Raw genomic sequence first — 15,826 nt, forward strand, 5'->3', positions numbered from 1 at the left:
CATTGCAGAAAGAGAGAAGTGAGAAAACAGAAAAAAAAATATCATGGAAATAATTCAAGAAAATACTCCAAAAATGAGGGACATGAGTTTTTGGATGTAAGAGCCCACTGTGTGCCCAGCAGGAAAAAGAAAAACAAAAACAAAAAAAACCCAAGGTATGTCATTACAACATTTTAGAATACTGCAGACAAAGCAATCTCCTAAAAGCTGAGAGAGAGAGAGAGAGAGAGCGCAAGCACATGCAGAAAACGAGAATTATGATGCAATCCCAGAAGCGAGAAGACTATGAAGCAATACCTTCAAAATTCTGAGGAAAAATTCTTTTCACTCTAACAATCTACATGTACTCAAAAATGTTTACCTGTGCTCTTTCTTCCTAAGTTACTGAAAAACATGCTCAACTAAAATGCCAGAGTAAATGAAGAAAGAGGAAGATCAAAGAAACCAGACACAGACGAGGACACATCGTATCATTCACTTATACTGAAGTTCTAGAGCAAAAGTAACGGCTAGTGACAGAAGTCCGGATGACGGTTGCCCTTGGGGCTGGAGGCACCTTACTGGCTGGGAAGGCACATGCACAAGGGTCGAGATGGGGCTTCTGGGCGATGGCGATATTCTATTCTTTCTTTCTTTCTTTCTTTTTTTTTTTTTTTGGCAGCTGGTGGGCACAGGGATGGAGCCTTAGGGCTATCAGCGCCAGCTCTAACAAACTGAGCCGAACAGCCAGCTGGCATGGCAGTGTTCTAAATCTTGATCTGGTTGGTAGGTATACAATTGTGTGGACCTACATAAAATTAGCAAGCTAGACCCTTAGTAGTATACATAAGTACACTAATGATATGTAAGTTACGTCTCAACCAAAAAGCAAATTCAAAACTCTCTTGCAGGGGAGGGGAAGAATGACCCAGGATGCAGGAAATCCAGGATGCGGCACAGGAAGTCCTGAGGGGGTAGTGCTTGTGCAGGTGTCCTGAGGAGTGACCATTCCTGACTGAGCAGGAGGGGCAAGAAAAGGAGGGTCCCACTGACAAAGTCGGTGTAGTTGGTCACATGGGTAGTAGCATTCAGAGGAGTTTCACAATTCAGTTGGAGAGTTTGGCAAGAATTACTGATAGTGATAGAGAAAACTAAGGGCACTAGTTTGGATATAGGTTAAGAGGCTCCAAAATATAGGATAGTAAGAGTTTTACTTCTCTTTTCATGAAACCATCTGGAGGTAGGTGGTCTGAATGACTGCTCCACAGGGTCATTAGGGACCCAGGCTGGTGGGTTGGTTGTGCTGTCTTCCAGATGTGGTTCTATCTCAGGATCTGAGGAAGTTGCAAAAGTTTTTATTTCCTAGCCTGTGGGAAGAAGGTAGAAAGAGAAAGGGAGCAAAGACCCAATCAGTTTTGAGGGTAAGATCCCAAAGTTGAACCCATCCCTTCTGTTGACATCCCATAATTCACAAGAACTTAGTCACACGGCCACATCCGCCACAAGGGAGGCTGGGGGATGAGGCTCTGGCTGGGTGTTACATACTAAAACTCTGGATGGGGAATTTCTATTGTGACCAGGGAGAAGAGGACAGTTGTTGGGGACAATGAGAGGTCTCTGTCACATTTGGCAGGGAAAAGAGAGGTACAGTGGTCTCCCGTTATCCACGGTTTAGCTTCCTACAGTTTCAGTTACCTGCATGGGCAACAGCAGTCTGAAAATATTAAATACAAAATTCTAGAAGTAAACAATTTATAAGTTTAAATTGTGCACCTTCTGAGTAGTGTGGCAAAATCTCACGCCATCCCAGTCTATCCTGCCCGGGACGCGAATCATCCCTCTGTCCAGCGCTTCCACACTGTTGACTTACCTGATTCTTAGTCACTCAGCAGCTGTGTGGTATCAGATCGGCTGTCACGGTGTCACAGTGCTTGTGTTCAAGACACCCTTGCTTGACTTCATAATGTCCCCAAAGCGCAAGAGTAGTGATGCTGGCAATTCAGATATGCCGAAGAGAAGCTGTAAAATGCTCCCTTTAAGTGAAAAGGTAAAAGTTCTCAGCTTACTAAGGAAAGGAAAAAACGCTTTTATTACAGTACATTGTTATAATTGTTTATTATTAGTTATTATGACTAATTTATAAATTAAACCTTGTCATAGGTATGTATGTGTAAGAAAAAACATACATATAGGGTTTGGTACTATCCATGTTTTCAGGCACCCACTGGGTGTCTTGGAACATATCCCCCATGGATAAGGGGGAACTACTGCACTTAACTTCAGGAAGAGCAAAAATTATACAAGAAAGGAAATGCAGTCATGATATACTCCTCAACTCACAAATGATTGATACTTGGCATAATCACAAGTATAAACTCTGAAACACTGGGTTGACCAAAAATCATCGTGTAACTCTTGGGAGAATGAGAGGAAGGACATGAGGAAGGGCATGTATTAAGGTGCTAGCTGATGACCTTGTACAATAGGATCCCTATTGCCTACAGGATAGACAGTGTCCAAAGGGCTAAGTAAAGAAGTAGCTGTGTTTGAAACATTTATAGATGAAGTGGTATAATGTGTGGGATCCAGTGGTGAGGACAAAGGGTAGGAGGGGTTGTAGATAAAACGAGATTGGCCATGGAATTGAGGGCTTTCCAGAAGGAGGAGACAACTGGAGGAAAGACGTAGGAGTCATAGAGTACATGGTATTGAGACCTTCAGAGACGTTATAATTGTAACACAGGGTGAGGGTACAGGGAATTGGGACATGAGCTTAGAGATGGAGAAGAGTCTTAGAGGACTTTCTAGGAGATTTGGGTTTAATCCTATAGGGACAGGGGTTGGTGTGTGCAAAGAGGAAACGAGTGTTTCTTTGTACATGAGGATGATGCTATCTACCAGTCCATATTCTTTTCAGTTGTTTTCCCTTGGGGGGTCATTTACTCTCAAAAAGGTACATAGAGAATCAGGGTGTGCTAGAGCTTGAAATATCACTAGCACTCCAAATCACCCGATCAAATCCACTCTTTACTATGAGGTAATGGTCTCAGAGAGAAGTCACCCAACTACATAGTTAGTGGTGCAGCTGGGATTAGAACCAGGTTTCCTGACTCCTTTTCCAAATTGCCTCACTAAATAGGAATGCCATCTGTTACCACTGGGAGAGGGGCACCTTTCTCATTGTATATGTTAGAAATTAAGACCAAGAAAAATTTAAAACACAAGAATACATAAGCACACATTCATTGGCTGTAAGAACAAAAATGTCATTGCATGACAGACAACCTCTGGAAAACTCCACTATATACTTATGAGTGAGCGAGAGTGAAGAAAGGAAATGATGTCTTGGTATTGTTACTAAATAGGACTTGATCTATTTGGACCATGAAGATGTGTAGTCCAGGGGGCACCCATCTCTATGGAATAAAATGCAAACAGCACCTCCTAGATTTGTGCAGTGGCCAAATATACCATTCAAGCCATCCCCTAGGCATAAGGTAAGAGCACATTTTTGAGACTGACCCAGGTGGGTAATGTAGGCTGTGAAAACATTGTTTCTCCATAGGCAGCTAAGCGACCCCTGTGGAGCACACCCCCCAGATCCTGGCTTCATAAACTCTGCACTGAGGACTTCATTCCACTAACGAAGGCTCTGAGAAGGGAGGAGTCACGTGCCCCACAGAGGGTGTGTGGCCAACAGTGCCATCCAGTTTGCCAAAGCAAAGTCTCCCTGTGGTCCTGCTGTCATTTTCCACGCCACAGACAACTGCTTTTTTTCCAACTCTCAACTCAGCATTTTGGGAACTGAGCACAACAGTCAGCTTCAGAAGCCTCACTGTTGCCATGGGTTACATGAATTCAAAACTAAGAATGGAACCAAAACAGGCCCTTAAATATCAGTCCTGAAGTGCGAAGCTAAACAAAATGCTATAGCACCTTAAAAGAAAACAGGAGACGCTGTGGCAAGAGATGGATGCTGCTTAGCAGAATGGATGGGCACTGCCTGGAGCCTCAAATTGTCAGCAGCTGCTGAAAATATTCCCTCTGTCTGGTGCTTGAAAGTCATGGCAAATACCCAGAGAAACGAGAATGAATGTCTGAAACTTTAGACCCATACTGTCCAATGTGGTAGCCAATAGCCATGTGTGGCCATTGAGTACTTGAAATGTGGCTAGTCTGAATTAAGATGTGCTGTAAACATAAAATACGCACCAGATTTCAAAGGCTTAGTATGAAAAAAGAATGTAAAATATCACATTAATATTTTTAGGTATTTTGTACAGTAGTTGCCATATTGGGTTATATAAAATATATCATATGCTGGGTTATAATACTGAGTTAAATAAGGTGAGTTAAGTAAAATATTTTATTAGACCTAATTTCACCTGTCTCATTTTAGTCTTTTACTGTGGCTGCTAGAAAATTTTAAATTAAATTACATATGTGGCTCACATTTACGGCTCTCATTTGTGAATTGCATTACATTTCTATTGAACTCCCCTTCTCTAGAACTGTAGGTAAATCCTTCCAGAGGCTTGCCCTAACCTCTCTCTTACTCCTCCCCAACCCACCCTAATCTTCCCTCCCGCTCCAATCTTTCTCTTTCTCTTTCTTTTTTCTACATCTCTCTTTTGTTCTCATATTTTATACTATTTCAACAGGAAAAAATGGCTCACTTCTACCATTAGACAGGAAGAATAGCTAGCATTTTTTTTTTTTTTTGTCCTTTTTTGTGACCATGCTCAGCCAGTGAGCGAACCGGCCATCCCTATATAGGATCCAAACCCACGGCAGGAGCGCTGCTGCCCTTCCAGGGCCGCACTCTCCAGAGTGAGCCACGGGGTCGGCCCTATAGCTAGCATTTTTTAAAGGCTCATGAAATGCCAATGCTTTGCCTGCCTTAAGGCATACTACGCCCACCCCACCCCAACTACTCTATAAGGCACAGCAAGGTTAAGCTACTTGGTCAAGGTCACACAACTAATAAGTAGAGGAACCAGGATTCAAATCCCAGGAAGTCTGTCTCCCAAGCCCTCGCTACTTCACATTACATATGAGAAATTAGAAATTGGGAAATTTTCACAGACACCTTTTTTGAACAATTGATTGTGTTTTCCCCATTTGCACTGCCTGTTAGCCACAGGAAAGATGTCTTCGAAACTTTTTTTTTTTTTAATTAATTAATTAATTAATTTATTTATTTATTTATTTTTATTTTATTTTTATTTTATTATTTTTTTTAATTTTATTTTCTCGATATACATTGTGGCTGATTATTGCTCCCCATCACCAAAACCTCCCTCCCTTCTCCCTCCCCCCCTCCCCCCCAACAATGTCCTTTCTGTTTGCTTGTCGTATCAACTTCAAATAATTGTGGTTGTTATATCTTCTTCCCCCCCCCCCCGGTTTTTGTGTGTGTGTGTGCGTGTGTGTGTGTGTGAATTTATATATTAATTTTTAGCTCCCACCAATAAGTGAGAACATGTGGTATTTCTCTTTCTGTGCCTGACTTGTTTCACTTAATATAATTCGTCTTTGAAACTTAAAAGCTAGTGGCGAGCTCCTAAAATGTGCCCATCGGTGCTCTGGGCTGAATTGTGTTCCCCAAAATTCATATGTTGAAGTCCCAATCCCCAGTGTGATGGTATTTGGAGGTGCGGCCTTTGAGAGGTGATTAGGTTCAATTGAGGTCGTAAGGGTGGGACCTTCAGGGTGGGATTAGTGCCCTTATGAGAAGACACACCATAGAGCTCCCTTTGCCTCTCTCTCTCCCTCTCCACACTCACCAAAGAAAGTGCATCTGAGCACACAATGAGTCAGGAAGGGGGCTCTCCCCACGCTGGCACCCCGATCTCGGAATTCCAGCCTCTAGAACTGTGAGAAAATACATTTCTGTTGTTTAAGCCACCCAGTCTGTGGTCTTTTGTTATGGCAGCCAGGACAGACTAAGACCTTGGACTCCTGTGTTTGGTCATTGTGGCTGAAACAGCAGTTTCTGAGAAATTCTTAGGCATGAAGAGCTCCTTGGAGGAGGCTCTTAGCCTTGGGACATGTAAATAGCAGGAAAGAGTTGATAAAAGAGGCTAAAGGGACTTCAAGTGGCTGAGGACAAAGGAATGCTGGGCTGAAAATGGGTGAATTGAAAGCGATTGGAGGCACATTTTCTATGATAAAAGATCCCCGGTTTTTACAGAGAAAAATATGTAAGATGTGTGAACCATAAAACAACCAATACAGGGATGGTTGCAAGTGGGACTTAGAGAAAGAGAATTGCTTACTGACCTAGTGGGTCTACCATGTCTAAGTATCGTAAACTCTAGACTCAAGCCACATTGCCTCCACCAGTGACGGAGCTGGCTGCTCATGATTATTAGGAAAAATATTTTAGCACCCAACGTGGCAAAGGATTCACTTTTTATATATTTGAATGTGGATTGCAATGTTATCCCAATAATGAGATCCCCCTCCCCACTGTGTGTTCTTCAGGGCTTTAGGAGGTGGGAGAGAAAAGGGCGGGATTAATATTAGCTCTATGCACCTCCCCGGGGCTCCCTCACCAATGTCATAGTTTCTAATCCGGGGCCCTGAAGGGGGTGTGCTGTGTGTGGGATCACATCCTTGTTTTCTGCAGAAATGAAGTTTGAGAAAAAATGGTTTAAAGTAGGGTAAAAGAGAACCAAAGTGCAACAAGGTGATCAAGAAGTCTAATGATGGGGGTTGGCCAGGTAGCTCACTCAGTAGAGTGTTGTGCTGATAACACCAAGGTCAAGGGTTCAGATCCCCAGGCAGGCCAGCCACACACACAAAGAAGTCTTATGATGGTTAGATAGCAATTACAAGGGAGGAGATGATATGCAAAGGGAACCCAAGACGTTAGGGATTTTAGTGTCATGGTACAGAAACATGGCTAGAAAACCTCCTTGAATCCAGGTGGCTCCAGTTCAGATCTCAGAGCTGGCACTGTGGAACTATGGACCTTTCTGAGTCTGACTTACCTTCTATTTGAACAACTATTGTGGCAGAGGGACTTTCCAAAGATGACTTTGATGACATCTCCCATTCCACATGCTCTTCTTACAACAAAACTAACCCTCCTCCCATCAGGAAGTGAACTTGAAACTCAACAAGGGTAGAGGAGAGGCTGCATGACTCCCGTGTCTATACAAGGTAATACAACATCCACTGGGCCTCCTTTCCTGGGACACTTGCCCTGGGAACTTGCCATGCCTCATACAGGTGTCCCACTGACAGCCCCGCTGAGGCCCAGCCGACAGCCACCATCAACTGCCAGGCATGGGAGAGACAAACCTTCAGCCACTGAGCCTCCTCAGCAGGCTGAGTCCCCCCAGCTAAAACCCCAGACATAGTGGGACAGAGACCAACACCTTCCAACCCCTGACCCAGAGAATCTGTGAGCATCATAAACTGACTATGGTTTGGGTTGTCCATCATGCAGTCACAGTGAATGCAACAAGTATCATAAAAATCACCTGGAGACTCACAAGGACCAGAGATGACATATGGAAACCACCTTATCTTGTGCTTGATTTACAGCAAAATTCAGAAATGGTAACTATCATCATCACTATTGAAAAGTGGGAGGATCAGAATGGACTAGCTCTATTTATCTTGTGCCACTAATCTTTACCCCATGCTCCACTGTCCCCCACACTCCCAGGAAACCGCAAAGTCAACCCAGTGCAGCAAACCCCCTTCTCCACAAGCTCTAACCACTTTCTTCTACCCAGGAGGTGATCAGGGTAATTTAGGTGTCAGCAGAGGGTGGGGTGGCCCACATCTGAAGCCAGCCTTATGTGCTATCGAGCCCTTTTACCCAGCTGGCCAAATCTCCTTATCCAGTTGCTTGGCATTGTGTAGCTTGAACATCTTTTATTCTTTTGCCTTTTGGAAGCCACGATCCGGTTGGATCTGGGACTGACTCTAAAATGATTGAGCAGCTCTCTGTTGACCCAGGTCCATCAGAGTCTGCACAGTGAGGGAGGCCAGGAGAGGAGTCAGCACAGCCTCTGCTGGGAATGTAAATAGCTTATCCTGTCTACCTCCTCTCCCCTCAATCTGTCACAGCCAGTGCAATCCCCCCACAGAATCACGTCATTCTCTGTGTTTTGATATGCCATGATACAGAGAACAAAAGCTCTTTAACTTCTCTTTGGGGCTAGCAGGTAGACAAGGCCCCACCCACTGTCTCCAACAGGGCATATCTCCCGCAAAGCAGCTCTCCCTATCTCTGATGTTTTTTTCTCTCCAAATTGCATTGTGAAACGAATGCAGTAAGAAAGACCCAGAGTCCAAGGTCAAACAATCCAAAGCAAAGTTTGTAACCATGGAAATGAACTCATGCATTTAGATGATCACTGAATTCAGATTCATGAAGCCCAGGTGGCAGGCTTTCTCCAGTGTTCTTGCTGATGGCCAGTGTGGGAAAGTTGTTGGATGTGTGTTGTGGTGGGCAAGTGTGACAGGGCCACAAACAGCAAAGGAAAACCCAGGCACTGGCCAGGTTCTACGATCCACATTGAAATACTGAAAGATAAACACATTGCCAGAGTGGGGAAGATGTGTTGTTACGCACATTCATTGAATGGTCAACTGTAGTTAGCACTTAAGAAGCACTTGCCATGAGCCAGGCACTCTGCTGATCAATGTATCTGCACTAAAGAATTTTGTCCTCATAACATCCATACGGGGTAGATACTCTGATGGTACCCAATTTTATAGATGCCAAAACAGGCGGCTTAATCCAGGGCCACAGAGCCAACACGAGACAAACTTGGGATTTGAACCCAGTCTGTCCAGTATGGAAGTTTGGCCTCTTCATCACTAGCCTCCACCATAGGCGCTGCCCCTGCTGCTGGGATACATGGCAAATTAAATTCTATTAAACGCCACAAACCTTGACTGAGACTGTATTTCATATAAGTACTGTGTCAGCTGTTGTGGAGAAGAAAAAGTGACCGAGACACAAGAAGATAGCTCATCATGCAGCAGAGGAAGGAACAATAAATCTTTTTTCTTTTAAGACTATTGTATAAGGTTTGAGAAGATTCCCTACTGCCCATCCTCATAGGGCTCTCAGTCAACTACAGCCATCCAGAACATTCCCTGAAGCATGAAAAAACACTCCAAAAGTGAACAACTGTCGTGGGTTGAATTATGCCCCCCAAAAGACATGTTGAAGCTCCAGCATGCATGGAAGGAAGATGACACAGGGAGACCCAGGGAGGAGACAGCCATCTGCTACCAGCCAAGGACAGAGGCCTGCAGCATATCCTTCCCTCTCAGCCTTCAGAAGGAACCCACCCTGCTGGCACCTGGAATTCAAACTTCTGGCCTCTGGAACTGTGAGATAATACATTTCTGTTTTTGGAGCCACCCAGTTTATGGCAGTTTATGACCCTAGCAAACCACACAGATTTTGGTACTGGTCCCTGTGAATGTGATCTTATCTAGAAATAGGACTGTTGCATATGTAATTAAGGTGCAAGTTAAAAGGAGCTCATATTGAAATAGGATGAGTCCTTAATTCAATATAACTGGTGCCCTTCTAAGAAGAGGAGAAGAGACACAGAGACAGACATACTAGAGGGAAGACAGTCATGTGACAGTGGAGGCAGAAACTGAGCTACAAGCCAAGAAATGCTGAGGATTGCTGGCAATCACCAGAAGCTGGGATAGAGGCATGGAACATATTATCCCTTGAACCTCCAAGAAGAAACCACCGTTGCTTACTGACACCTCAATTTTGGACTTCTGGACTCCAGACTGTAAGAGAATAAATTTTTTGTTGTTTTAAGCCACTCAGTTTGTGTTACTTTGTTATGGCAGCCTTAGGAAATAATCATACTAAACTTCTGTTTAACCATGGTTCCTGGTTTCGTGTAAGGAAAGCAAATCCTTCTTTGACCTTGTGATCTGTCATCCTTCCTGCAAGGGCCTCCTAGTCCCTCATCTAGGCTTTGGTGCTTCCAGCCTGCTGTGAGTCCGGACCATAGTCTCTGGGACACAGTCCTCTGCTGACCTCTGCCTCCCAAGAGCCTGAAATGCACATTCAGCCCTGGGCTCTCCTGTCAGCTCATTCTGCATCCCTCTTGGTTAATTTTATCCTAACAAGAGGGACGAATCTGCCTAAGGGAGGGATGGAGAGGGAGTAGAAGCTGGAGACCAGCCATCGAGCAAGGACAGAGTACTCAGTGACCTGCTAAGGAGTTTCGGTCTCATAACAGAGAGGATGGGGAGTCACTGAAGGCCTTGAAGCAGAAGAGTTCGTTCATTTACACATCTGTATTGTGTGCCTGCTGCATGCTAGGCACTGTGCTAAATGCTGGGGGAGGGCACCAGGTAGAAATGCTTTCAGCTGCAAGTGACAGCACACTTGACTAGCAGTGACTTATATCATGAGTACATTTATTGTCTATTTGACATGCAGTCTGGAGGAGATGGGACATGGATGTCTTCGAGGACCCTGGGTTTTCCAACTCTTCTGCAACACTGTCTTCAACATGCTGACTTTGCATCTCACCTTTACTGCCTCATGGTCTTAAATGGTGAGGCCACTGGCCGAAACGTATATTATGGTCTGAATTGTGTCCCCCCCCCCCATTCATATGTTGAAGTCCTAGCCCCAAGTTCTCCAGAATGTGACTGCATTTGGACGTAGGACCTTTAAAAAGGTGATTAAGTTAAAATGTGGCCATATAGGTGGGCCCTAATCCAATCTGACCAGAGTCCATATAAGAAAAGGAAATTTGGACACAAAGAGACACCAGGGGGGTCAGGACACAGAGGAAGGACCATGTGAAGACACAGGGAGAAGGTGCCCACCTGCCAGCCGAGGAGAGAGGCCTCAGGAGAAGCCAACCCTGCCCACGCCTTGATCTCGGACTTCCAACCCCCAGAACTGTGAGAAAATAAATGTCTGTTGTTTAAGCCACCCAGTCTGTGGCATTTTAAGGCAGCCCTAGTAAACTAACACAGCAGGAAAATACAAGGGTTGACCAGGTTTGGGGTGGGAGGGAGGCAGGAGGGAGAGCTGGGCCTCCGTGTGTTGATTCACCGTCCATGGCCAACAGGAACGCTTTACCCTCCCCCCGCCTCCCGTCAGATCAGCCAGTTCCCCCTCCTGCCCCATTAAGTTTGGCCTAAAGGTGTCTTTACATATAGTGAACTCCAACCTAACTCAATGTGTAAATAGACGCAACCTGCTCTTACAACCAGCAGCCGAGTGTCAGCCAACCTCAGGCAGCCTGTTCAAACTGGGTGCGAATGAGGAAAACGCCAGCTGTAACCCACCTCGCTGTCTCTGCACCTCACTCCCCTCCGTCCACAGGCTTTCTTCTAACAACCCCACATCACTTTGCACCTCTCTTAGAGATCTCAGTCTCCTGGGACATTTCAGAGCAGGAGGATCCCCACCGCCACCACCGCATTGTGAATCGCTTGCTCTTGTTCCACAGCTGTGCTGAAGGGAGGACGATCCGCTCCTTCTTTCACTACATGAGGAGTTCTCTGCCTGTGTCATGGTCATTCCTCATGCGCCACAGGACCTGCACACAGCACCCGAGACAGAAGAGGGCCTTGGGAAAGGTCTGTGGGGCTGAACAGAAGAAAAAGAAAGAGACTTGGAGTTGGGCACCTAGTAAGATGCAGAAGGTGTTGTAGGCTGTTCCAACTCCTCCTCTGTAAGGGAGAGGCTGAAGTCCTGCGGCCATCCTGGGAGTGCTGGGGTAGCCGGATTCCTCGTGCCCCTGTGCAGCGTGTTTCTCAGAAGAATGGGTGAGGGATGTGTGTGTGTGTGCAGATGCCCACGGCCCGCATGTGTCTAACGAGGCCAAGGGGCTGTGGGTGGACAGATGGCTGGCCTGCAGGGGGAGGCTAATTTCTCTTCCCCTCCTTCTGGGCCCTCGCAGGTTCCCAGGTGTGAGACTGCCTAAAAACAGCCTGAGAAACATTAGGATTTTTTATTTATTTATTTATTTATTTATTTATTTTTTAAATTTATTTTTATTTTTATTTTTTTTTGTCTTTTTCGTGACCGGTACTCAGGCAGTGAGTGCACCGGCCATTCCTATATAGGATCCGAACCCGCGGCAGGAGTGTCGCCGCGCTCCCAGCGCTGCACTCTCCCGAGTGCGCCACGGGCTCGGCCCAGCGGGTTCGGATCCTATATAGGACTGGTAGGTGCACTCACTGGCTGAGTGCTGGTCACGAAAAGGACAAAAAAAAAAAAAAAAAAAAAAAAAAAAGGTAGGATTTTTTAAAAAAACACACACACACCAAATTTACACAGTGGGCCTTGAGGCGCCTGAAGAAGAAAAATTAGAATTTCAGTGCTTGGTAGTATGGGAAGAAGAGTACCAGAGGTCAGCAAATGCCAGGTACCATAATTGGATTTAAGAAGCATCCTCCCGAATACAGCTGAGCCCCTTGATAAGGCACCTAAAGCACAGGGTGAGAACCAGGCTAACTATGGGCTCAGTGTACATATAAAGTCTTTTCTATGATCTCTATAACTATGTATAATAAACGTAATTCATTTATCATGTTGTATACATACTGTGATATTTCTAACTATGTTGTTTTTCTCAAAGTAGATTTGATAGATGATTAAGAAACTCTAGGTCCAGCTCAACAAGAACCATATTTCAACTTTCAATTTTCTACTTCCTGAAGATTCAACATTTTGATTAATACAGATGAAATCTCATGCCAGCACATGAAAGATTTAAGAGGTTTTGGCCCAAAATTGAAAGATTTTATTTTACAACTATGATCACGGAATCAATCTCGTTAATCTTTGAGAAACTATGGAGAAAGAAAGACACACTGAAAAGTAACAGTTAGGCAAAGTTTGTCCCAATTATGCATATAGTATGGTTCCATTCATGTAAAGTTTAAAAGTTCAATTGTGTGACTCAGGAATGCTCACAAAATTGCTGTAACTATGAAAAAAAGCACTAGAGTGGATTTCACTAAAGTCAGGAAAATGATTACCTGAGGGGAAGGTGAGGGTTAATCTTGGGAAAAGACACATCAATGGGATTCTGGGATTCTGCCAACATTCAACTTATTCATTGCAGGGTAGGTTCCAGGGATGTTTGATACATAGTTATTTATTAATTAGTCCATACTTATATTTTATACCTTTCTATATGTGTTATATAACACAATTAAATGGTTTTTAAAAGCTTGTAACAATTTTCAAAACAGGAAGAAAAAAAGGGGACTTTCAGAAATTATAAACCAAAATAATCCTTGGAAAACAAGTGTAGAGTAAGTTTTTAAACTGATAGTTTGAGCAGTTGGTAAGGAAAGTGGTGATGCTAGGAGCTAGCATGGGTTCACTCCAATCAAGTTGAGCCAAAAATGCTCGGTTTTGTTTTTGTCTAGAATTACTAGGCTAGAGGGTATAGATTGCAGAAAGCATTTGACAAGATCTCTTGTGATATCTTTCTGAACCAAACAGAAATGGGAGCTGGACAAAAGAAAGTTTATCTGGAGGATACAGAGGTTGGCTTGCTGTGGCAGATTTAAAACATGGCTTCAATTTTTTGGATACTTTTTCTATAGAAGGGTGAGGTCTATGCAGTGTTGCACTAGTAAATGTTTAACATCTGGCTCTCTGAGGGAAAGTCCTGATTTGTAGTGTTTACCCATTTCTGTGGTGTAAATATTCCCACTATGGCCAATTTCAAGGATGGCTGTGATTAACAACCAGCTTGCAAACTTTTTGAAAACCTAACAGTTGGCTCTCACTGATCAGTGCAAGCTGGTTCCACTACACTACTGGATGTATGTCTCCTCTCTTTGGATCTATTCAGATTTGTGACTGCTTTTATCAAGAGAACAGTACAGGTGACCCTCTGTGATTCCAAAATCCAGACATAAGAGCCATGCAGGTTCCATTCTGATGGATATTCAGTCCAGCAACACCCTCTGGGAGCCCTGAGCAACCATGTAAGAATTTTGACCACCTGAGAGCACCATGCCGGAGAGGTCACATGTAGAGTCTCCAGGTGACAGTCTTAACTGGACTTAGCCTACCAGCCATTCCACCAAGGTGCCTGATATGTGAATAAAGCTGTTTTAGACTCTCTGGACAGACTCCACTACCAAGTGACTCCCATTAATGCCATGAGGAACAAAATAATCACCCTGCTGAGCCCTTCCTGACTCCCATAGTTATTAGATATAATACAATGTCTGTTGTAAGCCACTAAGCTTTGGGGCAGTTTGTTTTGCAGCAATGGATCACTGAAATACTTACCACACCTGTTTCACCCATTTTCTCCCTTGTCTTTCTCAACCAAAGAGACTAAACAGGGAACACTCTAATTGCAAGCCTTCCTTGCAGAGAGGTGTGGCCACATAATGTGGTTTTGAGATGTAGGCAGTGAGATGTGGGCAGAAATCACTGGGGATGTTTTCTCTTCCTGAATAAAAAAGCAATGTTTAAGAGGAGAAGCCTTTTGTTCTTTGTCCTTTGCCATGACGCATCTTCCTGCCTGGAATGCAGATATGATGGTCTGAGGTTCTGCAGCTATCCTGTGTCAGGAAGAGAAAGCTGATACAAGAAAGAAAGAGAGAAGGTCTGTTAGCAGATGCACCAGCCCTGGATGAGCTGCCTTTGGATTGCTTGTTCCATGCTTAAGCCATTGTTTGTCCGGTTTCCTGTTATTTGCAGTTAGAAGCAATTCCAATGGACATACTTTAGATAAGTCAATTTGTAGCAGGTGAATGACTAAAACCAAAGAGGTTTAATCAGGGCAGGTTTCATAGGTGTGTGACCTATGCAGTGAACACCAATAAAGGAACAAAACAATAAAACAGAATCCAGGTGCCCCAGGCCTTTACCACTATTATCCAAACAGAACCTACCTTCTTTTCTTATTGTAAGGATTAAATGAGATGATCCAAGCAGAGTGCTTATAGACAGTAAGCACTCAGTAAATGAGTTCTTACAATTTTTCAACTACTCACAGCCAAAACTCCCAGCTAAAATCCTCTTTGGCATCAAAGAAATGAAATTCAAGGAAACCAAATCAATTACAGCTGGATATTGAGGCTACTCACCTTTGAGCCGAAAGAACACGAACAAGACCAGAGTGGGAAAGGACAGGGCTGCAAACTCTGTTTCCATTTCACCTTACCCTGTAGTTAGCTACAAAATGGAATTCTTTCAGTCAAGGAGTCAGTGCTCTGTACAAGACATCTATGAGGTGGTGGTGCCACCCTCTGGTCACTAAGCAATAATTCTGTGACAACCAAGGCTTGGTTTCTAGAGGAGAGGTTGCACAGCCCATGTTTTCCAGTCCTTGTAGTATTAACTCAGCAGGTGGTATTAATGTTATTAGCAATTGTTAACACACAAGGCAATTCCTGATGTCCACAAATTTTGCACTTACCCACACGATACTAGGAAAAATACACAAACCTTGTTTTCACAGGACAGTGTGGTTGAAAGAAAATGGATTTTGAAGTTTGTCCCCAGAATTCTAATCCCAGTGCAGCCTCTTGCTAGGTGATCTTGGCTAATTCACTTAACTGCTATTAGCCTCGTTTTTCTCTGCTGTAAAAATAGAGCTACTAACAGGGTCTTCACACAGGGTCTGGGTACCCTTTTGGGGGTGGTAGAGAATGTCTTGAAGACTTTATAAAGGGTTTGAGGGTACATGCATTGTTTAAAGAGGAATAGTTTGCAGATCCTTAACCTCCACTTGCTCTCTGTTGTAAAATTGATCTGCCTGATGACTCATGTGGTTGAGGTGTCAAGCTGGTTTTTAGTACCCTTCCCCGCTTCATAATCGTTCTTCTCCCACTTTACAAAAGG

The sequence above is a fragment of the Cynocephalus volans genome, chromosome 1 (assembly GCF_027409185.1).
Source record: "Cynocephalus volans isolate mCynVol1 chromosome 1, mCynVol1.pri, whole genome shotgun sequence".
In the NCBI taxonomy this organism is placed as follows: domain Eukaryota; kingdom Metazoa; phylum Chordata; class Mammalia; order Dermoptera; family Cynocephalidae; genus Cynocephalus; species Cynocephalus volans.